Source organism: Orcinus orca, chromosome 20 (assembly GCF_937001465.1).
Source record: "Orcinus orca chromosome 20, mOrcOrc1.1, whole genome shotgun sequence".
Taxonomy (NCBI): domain Eukaryota; kingdom Metazoa; phylum Chordata; class Mammalia; order Artiodactyla; family Delphinidae; genus Orcinus; species Orcinus orca.
This window is the reverse complement of record NC_064578.1, coordinates 9,118,954-9,144,542: the sequence shown is the minus strand read 5'-3', so window position 1 is coordinate 9,144,542 and position 25,589 is coordinate 9,118,954. Positions and strand designations below refer to the sequence as shown.

The window sequence follows — 25,589 nt, the reverse complement described above, 5'->3', positions numbered from 1 at the left end:
CTTACGCAGGCAGGCAACCCACCAAGGACTCGGAGGAACAGTGATTGTCCGACAGGTTCAGGCCCTGAATCTAAACGGCCTCCCACGGGGAGCCAGGAGGCCTAGTAGATCCTCAGAGGCCCTGAAACCCTCCAGCTAGGATTTATTTGCCTAACAGAAGCTCTTGGGTTGGCCCTATTCCTGTCCTCGTCCCTTATCCCCAATCAAATCAAACACCGGAAGCCATAAGGAGACTGGCTGAATGAGCCTGCCCCGCTCCCCCGACTTGAGTTTTCCTTCCTAGAAACCCGCCACAGACCCCCCCGCCCGCTCCACATAGGCCCTCAGCTGGGTGATTTCTTCATTCCTTTTTCTCTAAGGAGCTTCATATATGATTTTTATATAAACACAAGTGGTTGGCGTGAGGGGCTGGAAGAAGGAAAATGGTGGAAGCTGAGCCTGCTGGGAGGGCTCAGAGGAAGGAAATTCCAGCAGAGGCAAGGAGGTCAGCCCTGGCCGTTGGGTGTCCAAGGCTGGGGAAGGCACCCGCGAGCCTGTGGCCGTCCTGCAGGTCCCCCTCCCCTGCCCTGTGCAGACGCGCGCTCCCAGGTGTGACCCTTACCCCCAGCTCCCCTCTGGGAAGGGTGCTTTCTGGGAAACAGCAGACACACCTACAGGGCAGCAAACTTCAGGTGTACTGTTTTTTTCTGCTTTTTTTTTTCAGTTGAGGTAAAATTCACGTCACATAAAGTGAACCCTTTTGAAGTCAGCAATTCAGTGGCATTTAGCACCGTCATCATTTTGGGCCACCGCCGCTCCTCTCTAGTTGCATAGTATTTCACCACTCCACAATAAAACCATTTTTATCCATGAAGCAGTCCCTCCCGTTTCCTCCCTCCTCCCAGCCGTTGGCAGCCACCCATCTGCTTTCTGTCCCTCTGGATTTGCCTGTTCTGGACATTGCGTATGAAAGGAGTGATACAATATGTGATCTTCTACATGCGTCTTCTTTCACTTGGCATAAAGTTTTCAAGGTTCATCCACGTTGGGGCCTGTGTCAGCACTGCCTTCCTTTTTCTGGCTGAATACTATTCCATTGGATGTTGATAGCACATTGGATCGATCCATCCATAGATGGGCATTTGGCTTATTCCCACCTCTTGGCTACTGTGAATAGTGCTGCTATGAACATTCCTGTGCAAGTATTGGTTTGAACACCTGTTTTCAGTTCTTTTGGATAGAGACCTAGGCGTGGTATATGCCCAGTGCTGGATCGTCTAGGGATTCTGTGTTTAACTGAGGAACTGCCAAACCGTTTTCCACAGTAGCTGCACCATTTTGGCCTCTTCCCACCAGCCATGTTCAAGGGTTCCGGTTTCCCCACATCCTCTGCAAACCTTGTTATTTTCTCAGCTACATTTTGATCTCCCTCTCATCTCCTCTTCCCCTTATCCCCACCACATCTTCAGGCTGGAATGAGATCAGGGTATAAAAAACTACATCCACCTTCAGTAGCATCTGGCCCCCTTGGTGGGCGGCCTTGGTCCCAGCTGCTCAGAACTCCAATCTCCCGTTTTCGAATCCAGACACAGCAAGTATATTTTTGCCCCAGATGACCATGCAGGGCTCATTGTGTTCTAGGCTGCATGAACTGCGGGCCGCCCCAAAGGGCTGACGAAAAGAATCCGTGTCATTTTAGAACGTGTGAAAGCACAGAGCAAGAATCACACAGGTGAAACGAGCCGTCCACAGACCCAACACCCAGAGATAACCCCTGTATTTTATTTTATTTTTAAAAATTTATTTTATTGAGGTATAGTTGATTTACAGTGTTGTGTTAATGTCTGCTGTACAGCAAAGTGATTCAGTTATACATATATATACATTCTTTTTCATGTTCTTTTCCATTATGGTTCACTGCAAGATATTGAATATAGCTTCCTGTGCTAAACAGTAGGACCTTATTGTTTATCCATTCTCTATATAATAGTTTGCATCTGCTAATCCCTAACTCCCAGTCCATCCCTCCCCCACCCCCCTCCCCCTTGGCAACCATCAGTCTATTCTCTGTGTGTGTGAGTTTTGTAAATAAGTTCATCTGTGTCATAATTTAGATTCCACATATAAGTGACATCATATGGTATTTGTCTCTCTCTTTCTGACTTACTTCACTGAGTATGATCATCTCTAGGTCCATCCATGTGGCTGCAAGTGGCATTATTTCGTTCTTTTTCATGGCTGAGTAGTATTCCATTGTATATATGTACCACATCTTCTTTCCCCATTCATCCGTTGATGGACATTTAGGTTGTTTCCGTGACTTGGCTACTGTAAATAGTGCTGCAAAGAACATTAACCCCTGCATTTTAGTTGATTTCCTTCTGGTCTTTTTTTCTTTATTTTAGTTAGGAATTGTTGCAGCTCCAAGTAAAAACAGCTACTATTACAAACATCAACAACAATATAGTATCGTTGCCAGTTCCCACAACGTCACGTAGACTCGTAGACTCGGTTAGAGCTAAGAGAAAGAACTAAGATGATTCCAAGGGACATTGTGAGCATAAAATTAGCAGCGGAAGTGTTTCTCTAACATTTTTTTAAATGGCAGTGCTGAGGCAATGAGAGCCCTTTGTGTATCTGTTTCGGGGTAAGTGGGCGATGGGCTCCTCCGTGGAGGTGCTTTGATGCTGTAGCCACTGTGTTGGGGAAGGGCATCCTCCCTCCAGCCAGCGTTGGCTTAGGACTGGATTAGGAGCAGGTTAAAGGCCCTCAGTGCCCAGAATCAATATGACCTGGCTGAGCCTCCTGGAGGGGTTTCACAAAAGTTCCTTCCAGCCCAGCAAGCAGAGATGTGTCACATGGAAGCTTCTACTAATTAGGGGGCGGGGCGTCTTGCTCCTCAGAGGTCCCTACGACAACAGAAAGCACCCATTTCTCGATACCCGTGCAGCCCACCTGAGACAGGAGATGCCTGGGAGGGTCCCTGGTGGCCCACAGCTTCTGCCTTTCTTTCTTAGCCTGGGAGGTAGCAGTCAGCATCTCCAGAGAACAACTGCATTGGTGATTTCGCCCTCATCCAAGAGACGTGACTGATAAAACTGGAAGTATTATGTGGGCTCAGTCAGCCCGTGGCCACGCTGTCTCCAGACTCCCACCCCAAACCCGTGCTGAGCCGTCATTACCCTTCACCTTTACAGCCACTAGGGTTTTCCATCTTCATCGCAAAGTAGGACACATTAGCTCTGTTTTACAGATGGAGAAACTGAGGCAGAGTTTGTGCCAAACATGACTCATTTTCCTCAGCGTTTCCATTTCTCATGTTTTAAAATGTTAGATAAACACTTTTTTTTTTTTTTTTTTTTTTGTGGTACGCGGGCCTCTCACTGTTGTGGCCTCTCCCGTTGCGGAGCACAGGCTCCGGACGCGCAGGCTCAGCGGCCATGGCTCACGGGCCCAGCCGCTCTGCGGCATGTGGGATCCTCCCGGACCGGGGCACGAACCCGTATCCCCTGCATCGGCAGGCGGACTCTCAACCACTGCGCCACCAGGGAAGCCCCGTCTCTAAGTTTTAAAGAGTAGGGTTCTATAATTCTGTAGGAATGTGTCCTACAGTGGGGGAAAGGTCACATTTTCTCAGTTTTATTTACCTTCAGAAATGTCAGCATAGAGTTATATAAGGTCCCGGGACTGACCTCACATTTTGATTCTTGATTTGCGCATAGATCCAAAGGATCTACGCTAAGGGGCTCTTTGCTGCATGGTCATGGGGCATTTCTGTACATAATGCAGTAGTATTTCCCAGGGCCCTCGAAGCCTCATGAAAGCTATTCCTGTGGATTCAGGGGTGTCAAGCCCTTGTCCTCACAGGGAGGACCCTGGGCTCCTGGACTTTCCTGAAATCCGCACATGGTGTACATGACGTCACTGGTGTGCTCGCCATCAGAAACTGCTTCATCCACACCTCCCAGCACTGCTCTCTTCTTCGCTTATTAGAATTTCTTGGTGCTTGTTAATGCCTGAGCCGTTTCATGGTCTCTATGTGAATATTCAAAAATGCCAAGGGAGGTGGGGGGGGGGGCGGGGGGGGCGGGGGGGGGAATGCCCACAGAAGCCTTCAAAGCCCAGCGGAGGGAGCAGGGACAAAGCCAGGAGATGTCTATACATCCACGTTCAGGGTGATTTTCCTAGTGAGTGTCATTTAAATCCACAAGAGCCCCTAGAGGTAGATACACACAGCTCTCTTTTTATGATGAGGGGCAGAGTACAGGAGTGAAGTCGTTTCCCTGCGCTACCCTGAAGATGGTTTAATTTCGAAGCACGTGGCTCCGTTCACTATGCCAGGCGCCACTCGAAAAGTTAAATGGCTCCTCCAAACATCCAGCCGATCTGAATGCTACAACGCTCTGCTCTGCTGGGGAAGTCCTCAAAGGGCATTGAGAGTCCCAGTTTTTCACTGGCGGGATGTCAGATTCACCATCGCTCCCTGATGGGCCCTGGGCCCAAGTTGGGTGACTCATGCTTTCTGTGGGTTCTGGCCCCAGAGAAGCCACACCAGGCTTGGTGTAAACCCTGTGGGATCTGAATTCCTTCTTCATCGCTCCGAGGAGGAAAAACAAAACACAAAAACAGCCTCTGTTGTGCATCTGCCTGAGAAATAGCGATGTGCATTTGCATTCCTTCCAACTTGTGTGTTTGCAAAATACAGACAGGCAAGTGTGAATCACTTTGACTTTGAAAGCATGATTTTGAGCAATTATCTGGGGGGAAAAAAAAATCTCCTCCTCACTAAATAGGTCTGTCAAAAAGAGTCATAGTACAGCAAGCCATTGCTAGAATACACGTGTGTGCTGGTTAGCCAGCCCCGGCCAATTAAGTAGCAGGATGTCGACTGCATTCAGGCCCTTCCCGGGCCGCAGACAGGCTTGTGTAAGACCATTTTCATAGTGGTGTGTATGTATCTTTAGACCTTAACTGACAGATTCCCACAGTGAGTCGAGTAGGGAGTTATCAATTACATGGTGAGCTAGGCGCTGCCGTTGTATGCTCTCTGGCTTCCTCACAGAAGCAGGCAGAAAAGGAGAGGACTAATATTTCTGGTGCAGACAGACTGTTAATATTTTAGACCAGGCTCCTCAAATATGTATGTTTATTTAGTTGGGAGAAAATGTGCGTTTAAATCCTGCAAACCCTAAAGAAGTTTGCATTAATACATAGCGATTACCATAATATTCTTTTCTAAAATATATTTTATTTATCAAATGAATACCCTTCTGAGCTTCTCTTTATCCTTCCTGTGATGGCTAAATTAATTTCATCAAATTGTGATTTCTTCGTGGCAATGTTGTGAACAGTACTTGAAATAATAAAATTACGCTGATTGCTTATAAAACCATTTGCCGTTGGAGAAGCAGTCATTGGGGCTCCCTTTGGGGGCAGGATAATATATTCCTTTGTTTTCCTTTGTGAAATATTTATTGTGGGTTCTCCTTTAGCCTGAGTCTGATCTGGGAGTGGGCCTGTCTTTTGCTTTTGTGGACTGAAACTGAGAATGACATTCTAAAATGTACCTCCCACTGAGACATCAAACTCCACCGTTAGGAATTTCTTCCCAGATTCATAGAATCGGTGAGAGATAGACCATGGACACCCGAACGGTTACACCGTTTACACTGAGCCGAGGAAGGAAAGGGCTTAGCAAAGGAGCTGGTGCAAAAGCAGGCTGTCCAACCAGGGGCTCCTCATTCCTGGTCTTGGGCTCTTTCTATGGCCTCCTTTTATGTTTTTTTTTTAAATATTGCCTAGCTGTTATAGTGTGTATGTTGTCAAAGATTTTAAAGTTCGTAACTGATTGTGCCCATTCTTCCCAAGTGAGCTGTATTATCAACCCTAACGAGGATGGACTGAGGTCAAGGCTTGTAGAGTTAGGTTGCGGAGCTGAAAGACGTCCAGGTGTCCTGGGAAGAAAGTACCTGGAGCAGTGCTATTATAGGAGACGGCTACTTTATTTTTTTTTATTTTATTTTATTTTATTTTTTTTGCGGTACACGGGCCTCTCACTGTTGTAGCCTCTCCTGTTGCGGAGCACAGGCTCCGGACGCGCAGGCTCAGCGGCCATGGCTCACGGGCCCAGCCGCTCCGCGGCATGTGGGATCTTCCCGGACCGGGGCACGAACCCGTGTCCCCTGCATCGGCAGGCGGACTCTCAACCACTGCGCCACCAGGGAAGCCCTAGGAGACGGCTACTTTAAACCAAGCTAATATAAGTAGCTGACACATCTGGCCTCAAAAGTATTCCTAGAAAACACTTCACAAAACAAATTATTAAAATGTTACAATTGAATTTATTTCCTCATCAAAGATTCTGTGGCCAAAAGCACCAACTCTGCAAGAGGGCTACAGGTGAAAACCTGTAATGATTTTATTGTTATAGGAAAACTGCTGCTCTGGGTTGTGAAGTGGGCAATGTACTAAATACTTTCTTTGCCCAGAACAGATCCTTACCTCTAACATGTAGCCACGTAGAATGAAAATGAACATACATGTCTGACACATGGCCTTCTTTCTTGAGTTGAGCATCACACAGTATTCTGTTAGGATGGATCTCCTCCTGGGGAGGATAACACATCATGTGTCTGTCAGCGAAGACTGAGCAAGGCTTATGCCTCTGCCTTCTTTTCTGATAGGAAAGACCATGATGCTCTGAAAGGAGGGGAAAGGGGAGGAGAGATGGGACAGGTTAGGATCTTGGGATAGGTCCTATCGCTAAATGTTCACCAGCCTCTTCGCCTTTTCTCCTGGCCGCACCCCTCATTGTTAGATGTGGTCACGTGACTGAGTTCTAAACAATGGAATCAGCCTCGGGATGGAACTAGCCTGGATCTCTGAACGTCTTCATGCAGCAGGCCTCCCTCTAGGCGTAAGACATTACAGGAACAAGAGATAAGCTTGTGTTAGGCCTCAGTGACTTTGAAGTTCACGTGTTATAGCAGGTAGAGTTATCTCAGCTACCACAGGAAGGTGGGACTGGTGAAGCTTTCCATCTTTTTTGAGAGCTGGCCCTTGTCTGTTTTTCCCATGAGTCCAGTATGACCACGTGGCACACGTCCTTGTGCCGTGTTTGTCTTCAACAGAGCTTGGCTTTCTTAGGAGCTTTAACAGGTAACCTGGAAGTCCCCACTCTCTAGTTCAGGAGTCAGCAAATGCTTCTAGAAAGGGCCAAATAGCTCATATCTTATGCTTCACAGGCCGTGTAATCTCTGTTTTCGATTACTCACTTCTGCCGCTGTAGTGTGAAAACAGCTACCGAAGATAAAGGAATGAATGGGTGTGGCTGTGTGCCAATAAAACTTTATTTACAAGAACAGGCTGCAGGCTGGAATTGGCCCCCGGGCTGTGATTGGCCAACATCTGCCCCGTGTGATGTCCCAGGTTGGCAGAGGGTCCTGGCATCAACTTTTTTCAGAGCAATATTGATATACCTCTGAAATAAGTCAACTGGCTTATTTAACAGTATACAAGCTGACCCTCAGGATCCTTCTACCAAGAGTACCACGCGAATCCTCACGTATCTGGAACACCACTGTTAGAAATGGCCAGATTTTCCTTGTCCGTTTTTGTGATGTCCTCTGTGGTATCTGTCGATCAGTCTCTGGCGTTGTGGGTAACGTGTGTGCAGGGGATGTAACGGAAAGAAGAAAAACAAGGAAGAAGGGATCACACGCAGAGGGAGAGTTGATATTTTTGTACAGTTGGCTCATCAAGGTTCCAGTATCCAAGTCTGACTTGATTTGTCATTTTAAGAGAATATGGAGGGCTTCCCTGGCAGTCCAGTGGCTAAGACTCCGGCCTCCCAATGCAGGGGGCCTGGGTTCGATCCCTGGTCAGGGACCCAGATCCCACATGCCGCAACGAAGGATCCCACCCCGGCAACGAAGATCCCACATGCCGCAGCTAAAGATCCCGCATGCCGCAACTAAAAAGAAAAAAGATCCCACACACGGCAACGAAGATCCCTCCTGCCATGACTAAGACCTGGTGCGGCCAAATAAATAAGTGAATTATTTTAAAAAAATAAATAAATAAACCATTGTTTAAAAAGTAATGCTCTGTGGTGACCTCAATGGGAAGGAATCCAAAAAAAGAGGGGGTATATTATGTACGTGTATAGCTGATCACTTTGCTGTACAGTAGAAACTAACACAACAGTGTAAAGCAACTGTACTCCAATTTAAAAAGAAAAAAAAGAGAGAATATGGACTAATATTTGGGCACAATGAAAGAACCCTGAACCCGAGCCCAGATCCAAGTGTCTCTGAGCGCCTGGCCCCCTCTACCACCACTCCATCAGGAGCCAAGCCCTGGCCACCCATTTTCGGGGACCTTATTTCAGAACTGCTGAAGTCCATGTGACCTCAGCTCCAGCAGCAGAGGCTTCTGTGACATCCGCCCATGAGTCCTTCCAGGAAGGAAGGCGAACTCTGGGGAGGTCTCCATTTCCTGTCGGCCATGGCGGGTTTTGTGCACACAAACGCTCTCTTCTGTCACTCTGTCACAGCACATTATGTCAGGAAAGAGGAAAGAGTTCAGCCTGTGAATCTCCATCCCTGGCGCGCGGGGTGTTGTGTTGTCTCGCGTGTGACTTGTCGAGAGCACAGGGCTCACAGCAGTGTCAGGGTCCCAGTGCCACAAATCACTTCCCATCTCCGGCTAGGAGAGATCTCTCGCCATCGCTGGTGGGTGTCCCCCAGACGACGCTCAGAGCAGGCGGGGACGATTAATCCAGATCCCGACCCGGGCTCGCTGAGCGCTCCAGCAGGAGTGCAGAAGTTACAGCTTGAAGCCCAAGTTCCACCTGGCTGCCTTCTCCAGTTCAGTCAGCCAGGATCCCTCTGATACAAAGACCTTGACCGGCCCAGGAATGCGGATGCTGTGTCAAAAGGTCATGGCTCAGAGCCAGAAATGCACCACGCTGACCTCCCGTTCTCCTTGACGTGGACTTGAGGGGTGTCCCGGGGTCAGAAGGATATCCAACGCCAGCTTGTCTGAGATGGCATGGAAATGCAGGGGAAATGTCAAGATTAACTGGGGCTTGGAGAGACATTTACCGAAACAGGAGCGCGCACACACCCCTGGCTTCGTCAGCATTTCCCCAGGCGAGATGAGTCAAACATTTATATTTTTACATATGCAACACGCTTGCAACTTCCAACCAGGGATGGTAGAAAAACTTATGGAAAATAGTTAATCAAATTTTACAAAGAAGCCATAGGTAAAAGAGCTTCCAGACCTACAGCTTTGAAAGTCACCTGGAGGATACCAGCCTGACTCAGAGCTTTATGAAGGCCCATTCGTAATAGGCTCTCTGTGCGCCACGAAGAACAATTGGTTTGGACGTGAGCTGGTTTCTGTTTTTAGACTCCAGGCCCACAATACCCTAAATAGGTTGGGGCAGTGCTGATTGTACCCATCTTTGCATCGTAGTGAATTTTCTTGTGATGGTTTCACGTAAGTGATCTGCAGAGATTTGAGGCTATAAGGACAGGAATGGCAAACCCACAGCCTACTTGGCATCATTCCCCACTTCTGGGTCCACGGCTGACATCGTTAATTCATCAATATTTGCCTTTCCTCCCCAGCATGGCTGTGACTCCCAGGTCTGGGTTAATGCAAAGCCCACCGGGAAACTGTTACCCACTGGCCAGGGTTAGCCCACTTGATAAAGCTTCTTTGCCACTTCTTGATCATCTCCAGTAGAGATTCTAAAGTGCAGCTATTTTGATGTTGTTATTTTCTTGAATTAAAGATTAATTGCACAGGAATTGATTGGACATCTCTTGGATAACACGCATTGTGCTAGGCATGATAGTTTCAGGGTAAACAAGAAGTTCCCTCTGACCTCAGGGACTCAGGAAAACTCAGTATTTCAAGGTCATGCTACAAGGTTCTACAAAAAGGATGGTCAGGGAACTCAGTGAAGGGACATTTATCCCGAACTGAGTAGAAGAGGGGTCAGAGAAGGCTTCTTGGGGAATAACCCTGGGGCTTTCTTGAAGGACGTACCCACCATGGTAATTCAAGGACAGCTTTCAAAAAGAACCAACCCACCAATTTGACAGCAAAGTAGGACTCCAAGATTTATAACCTCTGTTTTTCTAAAGCACACGGAAGGTCTTTATGATTTGATATCTCCTTGCGTCACAAACCAAAAGAAGAATAAATTTATAAGTGGGCTGTGCTTATTAATCCAGTCCCGGCTTTGTTGTTTTAAACAGCATCATCTTTGGCATGTGAATGGTTTCCTTTTCTTTTTCGACAGCGATATTTTCCTACACTGTAGCAGCAGTAGGTCAGAATGCGTTGGAAAATTAAAAAAATATTTTCCCAGCAAAGGCAAGATATTTCACGTCGGTTCACACTGGGAACCTTGCAACTTATTTTATCCCTTTTCCAAGCACATCTTGAAAGGTTGAAAAAAATGGATGGCGAAACTGGAGGGTATCTCATTTTTTAATCCATTGTTTTAGTGAGAGTTTAGAGCTTTCCTATAAAATGTGCCGGTTGAGAATAATTGGAAAAGACCTCTTCAAGGACTTTTCCGTACGCTCCCTCATGTTTCAAGATGCTTCTGGTATGACGGCGCATATGTCTTTATTTCTGTGTGGGGCTCTCCATATTCAGAAGCCAAGGAAAGTGAATTCATTTTGTGTTAATGAGAGAGCTGCCGTACGTGGGCCCAAAACCTCTGTGTCCTTTTCTTCTTGGGCTGCTGAACTCGGCAATTCTCTAAAAATGTACTCTCCAAAAATTTCCATCAGGACTTTCCCCAACATTTAAACAGTGAGTCCAGGACAGTGAGCCCTGCTAGTCAGAGCATATGCAGATGCAGCCAGAGCCCTCATCCCATCCCTTCTTTATGAGAGGCAATCCTGGCAGAAAAGAGATGACCTACTGAAATTGGCGAATTTGAGGAGAGTTTAATAAAGGGACTGTTTATAAAGGTGGGGACAGGGTCTAAGTACAACCCTAAGAGATGGGGAATTTCCCAGGAGTAGTGACGAGGGTGGCTCTTGCCATCCTGGACCGGAAGGAGCGAGGAGAGGAAGGAGGAAGCAGGTATTGGAGCCAGGTGAGGGTCTCTGGTTGGAGAGGACCACCTGGCAGAGGCTGTAACCTTTGGTTGGGGAATTCTGCCTACCTGTGGTGACACCCCTCCCTCCCAAGGAAAGGTCCCAGGGCAATAAACATTCTCCCCCATTATTCAGGCCCACCCAGAAACCAAATGATGAAAGGAACTCACTGATATAGGTCATATTAGTCAACTTTTCCGGGCATGGAGCCGAGTACAAAAGAGTGGAGAATAAACCTGGACAGGAAATTGGAAGACTCTAGCGTAGCTGTCAGGTTACCTTCCTATCAGAAAAGAAGGCTACTGGTTCTAGTCTGTACCCTACCCCTAGCCTGTCATCTCTCAGCTGTGTGCTGTGTCCATCACCAGGGCCAGCACGTCGATATGTGGGTACCAACTTATCACCGCCCCCAGCTGGAAAAACAAGTCCGGCAGACAGTTAGGCAAAGCCAATGCATGTGGCCCAGCTTCATGGGAAGGGTTTTATTTTCTGTCCGAAATCAGCCAGGAGGATTACCTGAGTTCTCTGTAAAAACAAGCAGAAAGTTATCAGTACTGAGTTGGATGACTCACAAAATAAGTCATTTAACCTATAGAGCTTTGGGACTAATAGTGACCCTCTTTTTCTGGTGCTTTAAAACAAAAGTATCAGGTATTGATTAGGACCCATTTGTTTACTTCTGTTTCTATTTCTGTTGCCTTGGGGGACTGACCTAAGAAGACATTGGTACAGTGTATGTCAGAGAATGTTTTGCCTGTGATCTCTTCCAGGAGTTTTATGGTGTCGTGTCTTATGTTTAAGTCTTTAAGCCATTTTGAGGGGTTTTTTTGTGCATGGTGTAAGGGTGTCTTCTAACTTCATTGATTTACATGCAGCTGTCCAGCTTTCCCAACACCACTTGCTGAAGAGACTGTCTTTTTCCCATTGTATATTCTTGCCTCCTTTGTCAAAGATTAATCGACCATAGGTGTGTGGGTTTATTTCTGGGCTTTCTACTCTGTTCCATGGATCCATATGTCTGTGTTTGTGCCAATACCATGCTGTTTTGATTACTGCAGCTTCGTAGTGTTGTCTGAAGTCTGGGAGGGTTATGCCTCCTGCTTCGTTCTTCTTCTTCAGGATGGCTTTGGCAATTCTGGGTCTTTTATGTTTCCATATGAATTTTAGGATTATTTGTTCTAGTTCTGTGAAAAATGTCATGGGTACTTTGATAGGGATTGCATTATATCTATACATTGCTTTGGGTAGTATGGCCATTTTAACAATATTAATTCTTCCAATCCAAGAGCATGGGATATCGTTCCATTTCTTTGAATCATCTTAATTTCCTTTATTAATGTTTTATAGTTCTCAGCATATAAGTCTTTCACCTCCTTGGTTAGGTTTATTCCTAAGTATTTTATTTTGGGGGGTGCAATTTTAAATGTTTTTTTTTTTTTTTTACATTCCCTTTCCAAAATTTTCAGATGTTGAGAGCTATGTCAAAACTGGACCCTCCCTGTACATTTCTTGAATTTATAACTGACTGAGAAAAGCGTTCCATTTTGAGCAGCCCCATCAGCTAACCATCTTGTCTTTCCTCTTCAGGTGGTTTTAAGAATTCTAATCCAATTTGGAAGACCTTCTTTTTCATCTGATTAGTTCAATATCATGAACTAAATACCTTAACTTACACATATGTGTGATGAACCCTTCTCTGTGTGCTTGAATTCCTGAGATAGGGTAGCCCTAGAGTCTGATCAGACCCCGCTGCACAGTCCTGGTGGTACCAAAGATATTCCATTCAGCCAACGAGCCCACACCCGCCCTCAGGCTGGGGCTCCCTGTCCGTAGCGTAAACGGCTCCCCCAGCGGTCAGCCTAGGGGGGGCTAGCAGTGCACTGCTGTGATCTTCACCTCTCAGGGATTTGAATAGACAGCACAGAAAAAGGCAGTCAGTTGAGGATAAATACAGAAGCCAGGAAGTCCTGTAGATTCAGGGACTGGGCATCCAATGGGGACCCTCTGCAAGGAAGAGTGATGGGAAAGCAGAACCCACAAGGAGGTAGGAAGCCGGCCAGTAGACAGGATAGTGGAACAGGTGTGCAGAGAGGAAGCAGAGATGCCGAGAGGGAGGAAGCAAAGTTGGACTCTGTGTGTGTGTGTGTGTGTGTGTGTGTGTGTGTGTGTGTGTGTGTATCTTGGAGAGAGATGGAGATATTGAGACCAGCCGGCCTTACTCTCATACCAAGGGCCTCCATTCCTTCCCAGATTTCTACTTCCCAGCTCTGTTTTCCATGAGGCCTCACTGGGAAGGTTCCTGTCTACACATAAGGAGCTCCAACTAATCTGGCTGGCCTAGTTCCGGGGGGAGGTGACTGTCCAGTTTCAGTGGATTTTCAAAATCCCGAGCTACTCAAGGTCAACAGCTGTGTTATTGCAAAGGCTGTAGACTGCATTTTATCAACGTCAAGATGCACATCACACTGACAACAGCTCTTTGTTAGCCCCGGGGAGCCACGGTCATTCCATCACCACCCAAGTTGTGGAATGGTTTAGTGAACAGTCCAGGGGGCAGTAAAAATAAAAAAAAAATCAAGGAAGGGAGAAAAAGAAACAGGAGGGAACAAAAAGAAAGGAGAAAAGAAAAGCGAGAGAGAGAGACAGAGCGCAGGAAGGCAGGAAGGAAAGAAGGAAGGATGGGCAACATCTGGTTTCAGACGTGCCAGGACCCCTCCACTCTCTTAACTGAGCCTCTGTTGCAGGCTTTCTGGTCCTTTGGAGGACCAAATACGGAGATATTCCCTTGGCATTTTCTAAAAGGAGCCAAAACAGGTGATGAGCACAGTGCAGATGATTTTCCCTTAAGAGAGGGAGGTGTCAGGCTGAGAAAAGGGAGCAGATCTCAAGGGGAGCTTTTTTCAAGATCACAGACCTAGGAAGGACAGCTTATTTGGATCCCTGTTATTTCATGAGATTTATCAAATGCCTTTGAAAAGAGCAGGGTGCTCTGGGGACAAGTCCAAACATGGCAGCCTTCACCTTCCCAGGGAGAAGTTGAGATGGAAAAGTGAAGGAAAGGACTTTCCCAAGTCAGTGACTGCAGCCTCGGCCCTTGAAATCAAAATCAAAGAAGAGATTTGGAGAAATTCTCGCCAGCGTGCTTGGGAGTCACCCTGAACTATTTCCCAGATGTGGTTTTCCCAGCCTCCCACTTCTGGTGATAAGAGGCAACAAGCCCGGAGTTAAGGGCATGTATTATAGAGTCCCTGCTGAAGCCAGCTCCCTCCACTTACCAGCAGCGGGGCCTTGGGCAAGTTCTTTCAGCCCTCAGAGCCTCAGTTTCCCCTTCTGTAAAGTGGAGGCCACAAGATCCACCCCTCCAAATGTCGATGTGAAGCTCCAACAGGAAGGTAAAGAGTTAGTGTCCTGAAGAGCTTGACACATCACCTTGCCCGTGTAAGCATTCAGCAGACCTAACCTTTAACCACCATCTCTGTCTTTATGGCCATCATCACCCACTTCAGGCTCCTGTCCCTGTGGGGCCCCAGAGTCCTGAGATCGCCTCAGTTAAGTCTCCTTTATTCCCACAATACCTGCTGCAAAATAATCCTCAAAACATCCTCGTTACTGGATGCAGGGAAAAATTGAAAATCAGTGATCAGGAAACACATCTTCAAGGATCTCCTTCCACTGCCTGTTTTCCAGGGCTCTCCTTTCTCATTCATTCATAAAACCTATGTGCTCATTACTGAAGACTGACAGTGAATGAAAGGTGGTCCTATCCTTGAGGCGTTTACAGTTCAAGAAGCCTGCTTGGGGATCTGGACCGTGAACTCTAAAGATGTCAGTTTGCTTCTTGTCTTTGTGTGCCTTTGTCTCCGTCTTCTGCACAACCAGCTCTCGTGTCTTCCTGGACAGTGTTCTGTGTGGTGGCAGTGGCCAACCACAGCTGCTTCTGTTTTAGGATGCTCAGATGAAGGATGAAGCCTGCCTTTTTTCACCTTGCTGGCCTACTCATCCTCTCCCTGCTTTCGCCATTTCCCCTCCAAAGACCTCTACTAGTCTCCTCTTCGGGAACCAAGTGAAGAGTCATCGCCAGCCCTCACTGGCTCTCAGAAATGGTCAGCTGTTTATGTGTTCACATCCTTGCTTTGGCCGCCATGTGCCTTCCTGGGTCTTGCTGTTCGTTATTTCCGAATGCCGCATCAGCTCCTTTTCTTAACCCTTGCCTGTACTTCAACTTCTCATGGACCTTTGACCAAAGAAAAGGCCTTCCTTTCTCTGGGAAAGCGATGCCCTTAAATGGAAGCCTTTGGAAGTCCAGCCAGAAAGGGGTGCTGGAAGAAGGGAACACCCACCTAGCTGGCCTAATCAGGGAGATCAACCCTAGTGATTCCTGGAACAAAGGAGAACAGAGGTAGAGTGCCTTCCCCTGCTGCTTTATCTCTGCTTCCTGGATCCCAACCCCGAAGGCCCCATGCTCTAACGGCTTTTGTTGACCATGGCATTCAACCAGTTGGAAGAAGATGATCTCAAACGCGTAGAAACCAACACACTTGAACGTCCATGTGTGTTGAGCTTAAACACTTGTATGAAGTGTAGGAAGGCCGTTAAAACCAGCAGGGCTGAGGTGAGCTCATTTTACATCAGATATTTCTTTATGTGCCAGTGTTGGGCGCTTACGTGTGTCTACGTGGGATTTGTTTTTTGCCACGAGAGTGAAAGATCTTATGAACGTCAGCTCCCCACCCCATCCCATTATTCCATCCTAATGACTCTTATCAAAGTTTGCCCACGGCAGCCTCAAGCCTGACCAACAAGGCTGCACAGAACAGAAAGATCGCCTCGTAAAAATCAGTTGGAAGGTGACAAGATGCAGTGAGCCTGCCAGGGTCCCCCTTGCCATGCGGGAAGTGTCCTCTGAACGCTCCTTGAGGTATAAGAGTAGCCCCAGGAATCACTGAATGCTAAGTTGGCTTTCTCCCCAAATCGTGTAAGTAGGCAATCAGGATTTAACGACCCGCACATTTCCAGTTTTTTTAGTTTATGAAAAAAATATGTCCATCTATTTTCTTTAACCTCAGTTAGAGACTCATATTAAAAAAAAAAATTCAATGACTTCCTCCCTCTCTTTCCGATGAGGAAAACCGGACTATTTATGCTGCATTTTTGGCTTTTTTTCATATATAATTTTTCATATAAATGCACATTTTCCCCTTCTTTCGGGGCGGAAATTTAACTTTTGTGGCAGTGTGATGTGTGTTTAAATTACCAATTTCATAGGCAATATGTCTGATAATTGCAGAGAGATACTGAGTTAACTTGTAGCAATGAGTTTACGTGACAAAGGGAAAATCAGTTTGTTTGCGGTAAGCAGAGAGGATAAGGCAGGGAAACTTTACTATTTGGGGGTCGGGGAGGTGGGGGGGGAGGACGCAGGGGAAGGGAGGCCCTGAAATTGCTTTTTATAATTAAAAAGGGAATCTCGGATGTTTTCTATCTTGCATATTTACAATAAAACCTTTAAGTGCTTGTCAAGAGGGTAATGTGTCATTAACTGGGGACTGTGCCTCGCCTCTCCTCTCGGACATGACAGCGAGGCAGGATAAGAGAAGAGTAATTATAGTTCAGCAGGGCTGCCAGGTGTGATAAATGACTAATCAGCACGCCGGAGCCTCTGTCCTCAAAGGAGGGCTATTACAGTGTTATCAGCTGCAGGCCCGGGTGTACGGGGCCCCCGAACAGGGATGGGGACAGGACCTTGTGCCGTGCGGCTTGGCACGCCGCTCGCAAGCCCGTGGCTGTCTCCTGGTTTTGTCACCGGCGTCTTTGTGTGGCTGCCACCAGGGGTGGGGATGGAAACACACAGGGGCTCCGGCAGTCTGCCTCGCGCTAATATTTCTGTAACACATTCACCGGGCTCCATGGCCACCTCCATGTGGGGGGTGGTGGCTTTGCCAGGGGGGCAGCTTTGATGGCATCAGACCCTGTGAGAAGCCTGTTCTCCGGGATGGAGCCAGCCGACCTCTCCTATTCCCGTTTATGTCCGATAGGGGTGGGTGTTCTTCGTAGTATGTTTGGCCACTTCCCTCGTGGGAACAATGCCGAATATGTTCCCTGGGCAAGCTGACAGCAGAGTCCTGTCCCGGAGAACCCGGAGTCCTGCCACGGGGGACACGCTGGACCCTGGTCCTTAAATGTTCTCTGACTCTGCTCAGGGGACCGAGCGTCCATGGACCTGATTCATTTACTTCTTAGGATCGGGACCCGTTCCCTCTCCACTGTGCGATAGACCATCGGAGGGAAATTAACCAGAGCCCCTTTCAGACAAACTGCATGACATTGATTCTTTCCTCATTAGCCGTCTTGTTTGTTTGTTTGTTTTCCTTCTCCCAGCACGCTGAAGGCTGACCTGGGGGTAGCAAGACCGTTTCATATTTCCTTGTAAAAAATGTACATCAGGAAACAGGCATCTGATGTGAAAAAGGACGTAATGTGCTTTTCTAAAAAAAGGAGGAGGAGATAGGACGACACTTTTGATACAAAGGTTATTTTTATAATACTTGCATTTTTATCGGTTGACGTATTTTAACAGGGAGCCCTGACTAAAGTCATAAAAATTATGACTCCAGCACCCGAGCTCCTTATCTGACAAATGCAATGCGAACGGTCTTGTTCTTATCAATGAGATCAGATTTCAAAAATGAACGCGAGGACCGCGGCATTGCTCTGCGCACAGATAACCTTGCAGGCGCGGACTCCCAAACCAGAATAAAAGAATCGTCTGTGAAATAATGGGCCCGGAAGCCCAGTCGCGTCACACCGTAATAGACAGTGGGGGGCGGGGGAATGAATCAAAAGGGGGGAAAAACTCATTTCATCTCAGTTAATGGCAGGGAAACGAAGGCAGAGGAGGACTTTCTTTGGAGGGAGCTGGTGCGACAAAGCCCAGGGTTTCGCCGTGTCATGCACCATTTGCTGATGCACCAGGGCCCTTTTCAGGAGCTGTGAAGCCATTATTATAATGCGAAAAAGGTGGAAAGAAATACTCCCTTCTGGACACTGGAAGGGCAGATGAGGTGCAAGCTTTTTTCTTCTTGCTTTCTTTCTTTCTTTTCTTTTTTTCCTCCCAGTCTCTCTCCTTTTCCTTTATGCATAGAAAAGGTTGGAGCGTTCCACACCCCACCCCCTGCCCAGTAAAAAGACCAAAGGATGCCAAGGAGTTCACTCTGCCCTTAGATAAACAGTTTGGCTTGGCTCCTGGCAGCGCCTTTTGTGACTTAGCTGGAAAGTAGCACAAGTATGTTCTGACCTCAGCATCTCTCTGCTCACATTATTTTCAAATAAGAGCTTTCGAAGCCCATGCCCAATGCTTGCTCTAAGTTTTTAGGAAGAAAGAAAGACAGAGGTATCTAGAAGCACGGTGGCCAGCCTTAGCTCTGTCTGTAACCCACGGTGGAGAAGGGTACACGTGGGCAGGGCACAGAATGGGAAGCTGGGAAGAAAGCCCTCCTTATTTTTTGTATTTGTATTTTTATTTTATCTTTTTGCCCTCAGCCGTAATAAAGAGTGACTTCTTCACGACGCTACAATGCTGAATGACAATCCAAGTTCTTTGTAAATTACAGAACCCAAGTTAGGACTTGGAAGCTGATTCAAATGAGATTTTTTTTTTCTAACTGAGCGATAAATATGGCTGCTGCTGTCTTTAAAAAAAAAGAAAGAAAGAAAGAAAGAAAGAGCAAAGCAAAGAAAATGATAAAGTTCCAACCTGGCTTGTTCCTGTGTGGTTTACGGGGACAGCACGATTGCACATACAGCCAGCGTTTGATTCTCGGGACTGCTAAAGTGTGAAGAACGGCACCGACATCGCCGTCTTCAATAAATCACTCTAAAAATGTTTATGAACCCTGCAATTTACTGCCTTTTAAATGCAAATTGAAAGGGGCACCACTGCAAGTGTAAAGGAGACCTGAGATGGCCTGAAGGAATTATAAAATGTTGCAATAGGTTTTGGAGACTGTGTGCTCTTAAACGGGACCATTTCCAAATGATTTTGCATTTATACGTCTCCGACAGTTGGGTTAATTTATTAACGAGATTGCTGCGAATTTGCAGGGAGGTGGAGGCTGGCGGCGCCTTAAACAGTGGTTTTGAGCAAATGACATTTTCATTTCACCGAAGGAAGGGGAAACTGGTGATGCAAAATCCAGATCCCCAAAGTTGTCTGGACAAAATGAGATGAGAATGTGGCTCCTTCAGGGGAAGCCTGCTCCTACATAGATTTCTTTTTTTTTTTTAAGAATGCTCTCATCTTCCTTGAATAAAATCTCCATTTGGAAATTGGGAAGACTTGTGGATAGAGGCGGGAACCTTGAAAAGGGCAGACTTTAGCCATCCTACGGCGATGCCATAGGCCCATTTATAGCTGAATGCTTCCTAGAAAGCAGATCTCGCCTTATGGTTTGGGTACCATGTGGATGTGCTTCCTACCTTCTTAGAAAGCGCCAGGCAGAAAAAATGAAGCAGAAAGAGCGCAACAGCGTTCCATTCCAAGTCCAGGCTCTCCTCTTCCGAGTCCTGTTACGTTACCCTGATTTTTGGTTACACTTGAGCCCGCGACTTCCCCACCTGTAAAACTGTTCGCTGAGTCTGCAGTGAGTTGATGCATACGTCAGGTGCTTAGCACGAGACCAGAGGGTCCCATGGGTTGGGATCCATAATTATCAGCTCCGTTTTCCCTTTTTGTCTCTCCCCGCACCTGCCTATCCTCCCTAATGAACTTGGAAGAAGAGGAGATTAAGAGACAGCTGTCAGTTCACACCACTACGTGGATTAGAATTAAGATTGCGTTGATTCAGGGAGCTTCTTGTGTGTATCACATCCCCCAAATGTGGATCAGGCCCATAGGGACAGGTACAGTGAAAAGAAAGTAAACAGCCCATGGAAACAGTGTGCTCTGCAATTCTGCCGACTGTTCCCTGCCCGCACCCCACCTGCCTCGTGTGGAAAAACACCCCAAGTAGGCACTGTTCATAGAGCCATTGCTGGCAAAACATTCCCCCGGTCTGCAACATATGTGCCGTAAGTGCCGCAGAGCTGCGTCCTCGCTCGCTTCCCCCGCAAAAAGCATTTTGCTTGTTTTCAAACACCAGCATCTCACGCGGGTGGGAGGGCGAGGCGTGGGTCTGTTCTGCCTGGCAGCCCCTCGCTCAAATGTGCATCCCTGGCAAGTCCTGCCTACCGACAGCGCTGCCACGGAGCGGGCTGTCAGATTCTGAAGTCATTATGCCATCTGTTTCTCCAGTCTTCTGCTCTTCAGCACAGACATATGTTTAAGGGGTTTCTGTGGGTGGCAGGGGAGGGCGCTTTCTTCCCGGGGAAGAAGAGGAGGAGGTTGCCTATCCCCGCCCGTTCTTCCCAGAGACCCCAAACCGAACTGAAATGAAATTTTAAATGATTCCCAAGTGAGTCCTCCTAGCAAGAAGTTTTCTAGTATGGGATCATCTTCCAAAAACCATCCCGGTATCAGCTTGGGAGAAAATGTGCCTTTTGTGTCTGTAGATAATCTATCTGTGTGGCTTGGTTTTGTTTTCCTTCTTATCCTGGTAACCTTCAAGAGGATTTAAAAAAAAAAAATAGGCTCACTATTATCTCTATATATCCATATGGGCCCCAACTTCCCATTCCAGATTTTTATTTTAGTTTTGCACTTTCATAGTCCTTAGTTCTTTCTGCATTTCGCCTAAAGAATAGCGTGTGTGTACAGTGGGGCCTGTACAATTGACTCGGGATTACTGATCACACACTAAGGCTAATGTATGGGAGATTTGTACACGTATTTATGTCTTTCCATCCCATCCCATCCCTCCTAGACCCTTTTCTATCTTTTATTCCCCTAGAAAGAAATATTCAGGCTGGCTTGAGGGAGGATACCAATTGTGAGGTCAACCAGGCATGGGGTGGAAACTGGAATAGATTTTCTATGCGGGTTTCACGCTGCCTTCCTGGAAAATTCTGAATTTTTTGCAACCTAATGTTTAACGTACAAAATTCTTTAAGAAAAATTGGCACCATGTGAGTCCAACGGGGACATTTTCCTCTCGTGCTTGTGCCCCCCCCCCATGTGTGGACATGCACGTCAATCTCCCCTTCCCGTCCCAAGTGCTGGCAACCTCTCTGCCTTCTGCGTGGGACTCTGAGCTTCTCATGTGAAGGATCGGTGGGTTTTATGCTTTGTCCTCAGGCCCAGCACAGAGCCCACTGCCTGCATGAAGGTGCTGCATGCGTGTTCGTGGAGTGGACTTGGGGAAGCTCGTGATTTTCAAGACTTTTTTGATGAGGGATTGAGACAAATATATAGAAACAGAGATGGTTACGCACGGTGGTTAACCCCGGAGTCACTTTGAGTTCAAATCTTGGCTCTACTACATATGATCTGGGAGCTATTAAGATGGGTTAATTTAGTTAAGCCTCAGTTTCTTAGTATGTACAATGGGTATAATCATAATACCTCCTCCTTCCAGAATTTGTGGTAAGAATGAGATGATTTGATGGGGCAGGAAAGTGCCTAGCACAGTGCTCAGAATAAATGAAAGGCCCTTTAATCGTCATTAACAAATGTTTGTCAACCTCTACCTTGAAACGTAGGGACAAGTCTTACTTCTGTTGAAGGGCCCCTTGAAGGCGCCAATGTGACCTCAGGGTGTATCTCTGAAATTCTCTCCCGTTACCATCTCTGAAATCTGTGCACGTCTCAAAGGCCCCCTGAGGCAGGCAGCAGTGATGTTTCGTCATTGCCTCTGCATAAAGAAACATCCAAAGTGCCAGCGATGAAACCTACGCAGTAGGTGTCCACAGCGTGGAAGGAAATCCCAGAGATGATGCTGGAACCTTCTAGGAAACAAATGGTTGTTGGGTGGAGGGGCAAGCGGGTGTAGCAACATTCTGGAAGTGGGAAGCAAAAGTAGGTTTGCTCAGCATAATTGTAGAGCCAGCTTGAGAGCCCAGCACCAGTGGTTTTCATGTTTTTTCAATGGATTCTTCGAAGAAAGGCTGCATCACCCTTGCTTTTCATGGTACAGATGACAGCGTATGGAGGAACATGGGCATCGGTGATTCAGAGCTAAAATGTTTTTAAGGGGAGAGAGATTCTTACTTACTGTGAAGAAGTTTGAGGAATGCCTTATTGTTTTCCTTGCTTTTATTTTTATTATAGGCGGAAGAGTTACCTATGACAAAAATAGAGGTCTAATTAACTCTCAAGGAGTTCTTTAAAAATAAGTATAAAATAAAAATTCTAAGCAATAAGAAAGTATTGTGCCGTATTTTAATTGGCATACTTATTTTTTTAGTGCAAGATAAATAATGCCATCTATAGTGTTAGATTCAGTACAGCACAGCATCTTATCCCCTGATAGAAATGTTTAAAAGATTTCTTCGTGCTTTGGGGATGAAGACCAGACTCCTTCCTGTAGCCTATCACGCCCTGCAGGGTTTGGCCCTGCTCACCTCTCCAGCCTCAGTTAGCCCCAGCTCCCTACACCCCCATTACTCTGTTTCCCAGCTGCATCCCTGCCATCAACACCTACTTCACAAAGCTCCGCCTCTGCCTGGAATATTCTTCCTCCTTTTCGCTCTTTAGATCCCATCTGTGGTCGACAGAATAATGGCTCCAAAGATGTCCACATCTGAACCCCTACACAGGTGGATATGTGAGGTCACGTAGCAAACGGGGAATTAAGGTTGCAGATGCAATTAAAATGGCAGATCTGCAGACCTTAAAATTGGAAGAGTATCCTGGATGATCCAGGTGGGCCCACAGTAATCACAGGTTTCCTTAAATGGGGAGAAGGGAGGCTGAAGAGTGACGACCAGAGAGATGGCAGAGTGAAAAATGCTCAGCCTGATGTTGGCATCTTTGAAGACGGGGGTTGGGGGGGGTGGCCAGGAGCCAAGGAATACGGGCGGCCTCTGGAAGCAGGAAAAGACAGTGAGACAGGTTCTCCCCGGAGCCTCCAGAAAGGAACAGAGCCCTGCCGACACCTTGATTTTAGCTCAGTGAGACCCATTTTTAGACTTCTGAGCTCCGGAACTGTAAGAAAATAAGCCACTAAGTTTCGGGTAATTTGTTACAGCAGCTGAAGGGAACTCATACATCCTCTGAAAGCTTCTTCCTTGAGGAGTTTTTCTCCAGGCCCACCAAGGGCTCTCAGAGCACCCAGCACCTCTCCTCCACTGCCCTGTCACCATTTGTCATTGTGCGGTTTTTTGTGTGATGATTTAATTAATGCCCATCTCCCCCGTCCGCCTGTCACCCCGGTAAGGGCAGGCGTTGTTTGTGGTTCACTGTTATTCCTGAAGCTCAGGACCCACCACTGCCCTGGGGCTCAAGAGGAGCTCAGTGTCTGTGGAATGAATGAATGAATGAATGTGTGAAGGAGTCAGTGAATACCTGAACACGTTGATTAATTCATCCACAGGAGAAAGAAGGACAAAGCGCGATCAACTTTAATAAAACATATATCCTACATCCAGTGCCAGCCAGGGAGCAGCAATTTCGTTTGTTGAACACACATCTGAACAAGGAGTGAAGCTGAGGTCCCCAGCCCAGTCTGCTTAGACACAGGCTGGCAGCTCTGCCTCTTCTCCCATGACAAAGGCCTTTCCCGGCCACACACAAATCCAGCCCACAATCAGCTGCGCTCCTCCCCCACCCCGACCCCCATCTCAGCGGGGGAGTCAGGCTGAATAACTTCTCTAAGGGATGCTGTTGAGTTTCTTCTGGTGGAGTGAAGGATTTGTAGCAAAACCCAGCATGTAACTTGAGTGTTCTGTGAAGCCAGATACCGGTGCCAAGCTAAATTTGCGTGTGCAGCTTCTGTTTAAAGCAATTATATAGTGCGTAATACCCAGTAGAGAAATTAAGTCCAAGTACATTCTGCCCATAGAGATTATCCTCTCAGTTGGGTTTATTTTAAGCAAGTTTCTCTCCTTATACATTAAGGTGCATGCGATAAATCACTTATGTAATAAACTACACTATATTACGTGGGGAAAAAAAAAAAAAAAAAGAGCCGAGGGCAGGGGGAGGGACTTCAAATGGAGCCAGACTTCAGGCGCAGGAAAGGAGGGGAGAGGGAGGAAGTGTAGCGGGAGGCGAGGCCGTGCAGCAGGAGGTTGGAAATGGTACAAACAGCAGCCTCTCTGCGGCGAAGCTCAGGGCGCTGCTGTAGAGAGTTGCTTATGTAATCACTGCAGCACTGTCGCTCCAGAAAGAGTTACAGGGTTTGCGTTTCTAGAGCGGCCCCTTGGCCTGTCTTAATTACTAGCAGTCCACAGTGAGGCTGGAGGGGAGAACACAAGAGATGCGAGCCTTTATTAAAGATGAGAAAACGGGGGACGGTGTGATCAGGGGTCTCGGGGAGGCACATACTCAGGCGATCGGGGTGGGTTGTCATGGTGAATAACAATCATAATAATCTAGGAACGAATATAGGACACCCAGTAAAATTTGAATCTCAGATGAACAGTGAATGACTTTAGTGTAAGTCTATCCCATGGGATATTTGGGACGTACTCTGCCAACACATTATTCATTGTTGATCTGGAATTCAGGCGTCGTCGGGCGTCTTGTATTTTTACTTGCTAGACCTGAGAACTCCTGTCACAGCAGAAGTAACAATGACCATTTTTATTAGATCGATTCTTTTGAGCTCTCACTTTGTTAAGGGCTTCACAGACGTTCTCTCACTTCAACTTCACAAGCAAACTGGGAGGGAGGCACTGTGTTTATTCCCATTTCACGGAGGAGTAAACTGAGGTCTATAAAGGTTCACCCACATGCCCAGTCTCTCTCCAGCTGTAAAGGGAGGATCCAGGTTTCACACCAAGGCCCACCTGGCTCCAGAAATGCGTGCTCATGGTCAGTAACTTCTCCAACCTCTTCTAGAGGCTGATTTGAAAAAAAAACTCCGTGAGGAAACATTTCAAGGGAGACTGCCCGTTCTCCTTAGTGCAGAAACGCATTCGAGCTCAAAAATCCATGCTGTTGAGGAAAGAAAAATGACAGTGCTCAGGAAATCATTTAAAAACTTCCCGGCACACACACCTGGCTTGCCACAGTGTGTGCGCCGCGGGGTCTTGAAACACATGTCGGGAGCAGAACAATCGAGACCACACTCTTTCCCACCGAAGAACCTCCTTCCAGAACCCTCCTCAGTGGAGAGCAAAGAGAACCGCCTCAGTTTACATGTTTGTCATTTTCTAACCTTGAGAACCCTATAAAGCCAAGTGCTCAGTAAGAAATCAGACGTGGGTAAGCTGCCTGTAATTTATGATTTAGTGCAGCATAGTGTAAAAATAGGCAATGAAACCGAAAGGCAGTCAAACTCTATTGTCACAAGGAACGTGATCTAGCATTTGCTGCGAGCCCACTCTGTGCCAGGAAGTTCGCGTGTATGTTTCATTTCATCGTCCTGTTATCAGCTTGGGGCCTCTTTC

General features: G+C 47.0%; 1 protein-coding gene across 3 annotated transcripts in view; it reads left to right on the top strand.

The window, feature by feature from the left end:
* WWOX (WW domain containing oxidoreductase) overlaps positions 1–25,589 on the top strand; it is a 976,221-nt gene that overhangs the window by 749,918 nt on the left and 200,714 nt on the right. The gene's annotated exons all lie outside the window — the stretch shown is intronic.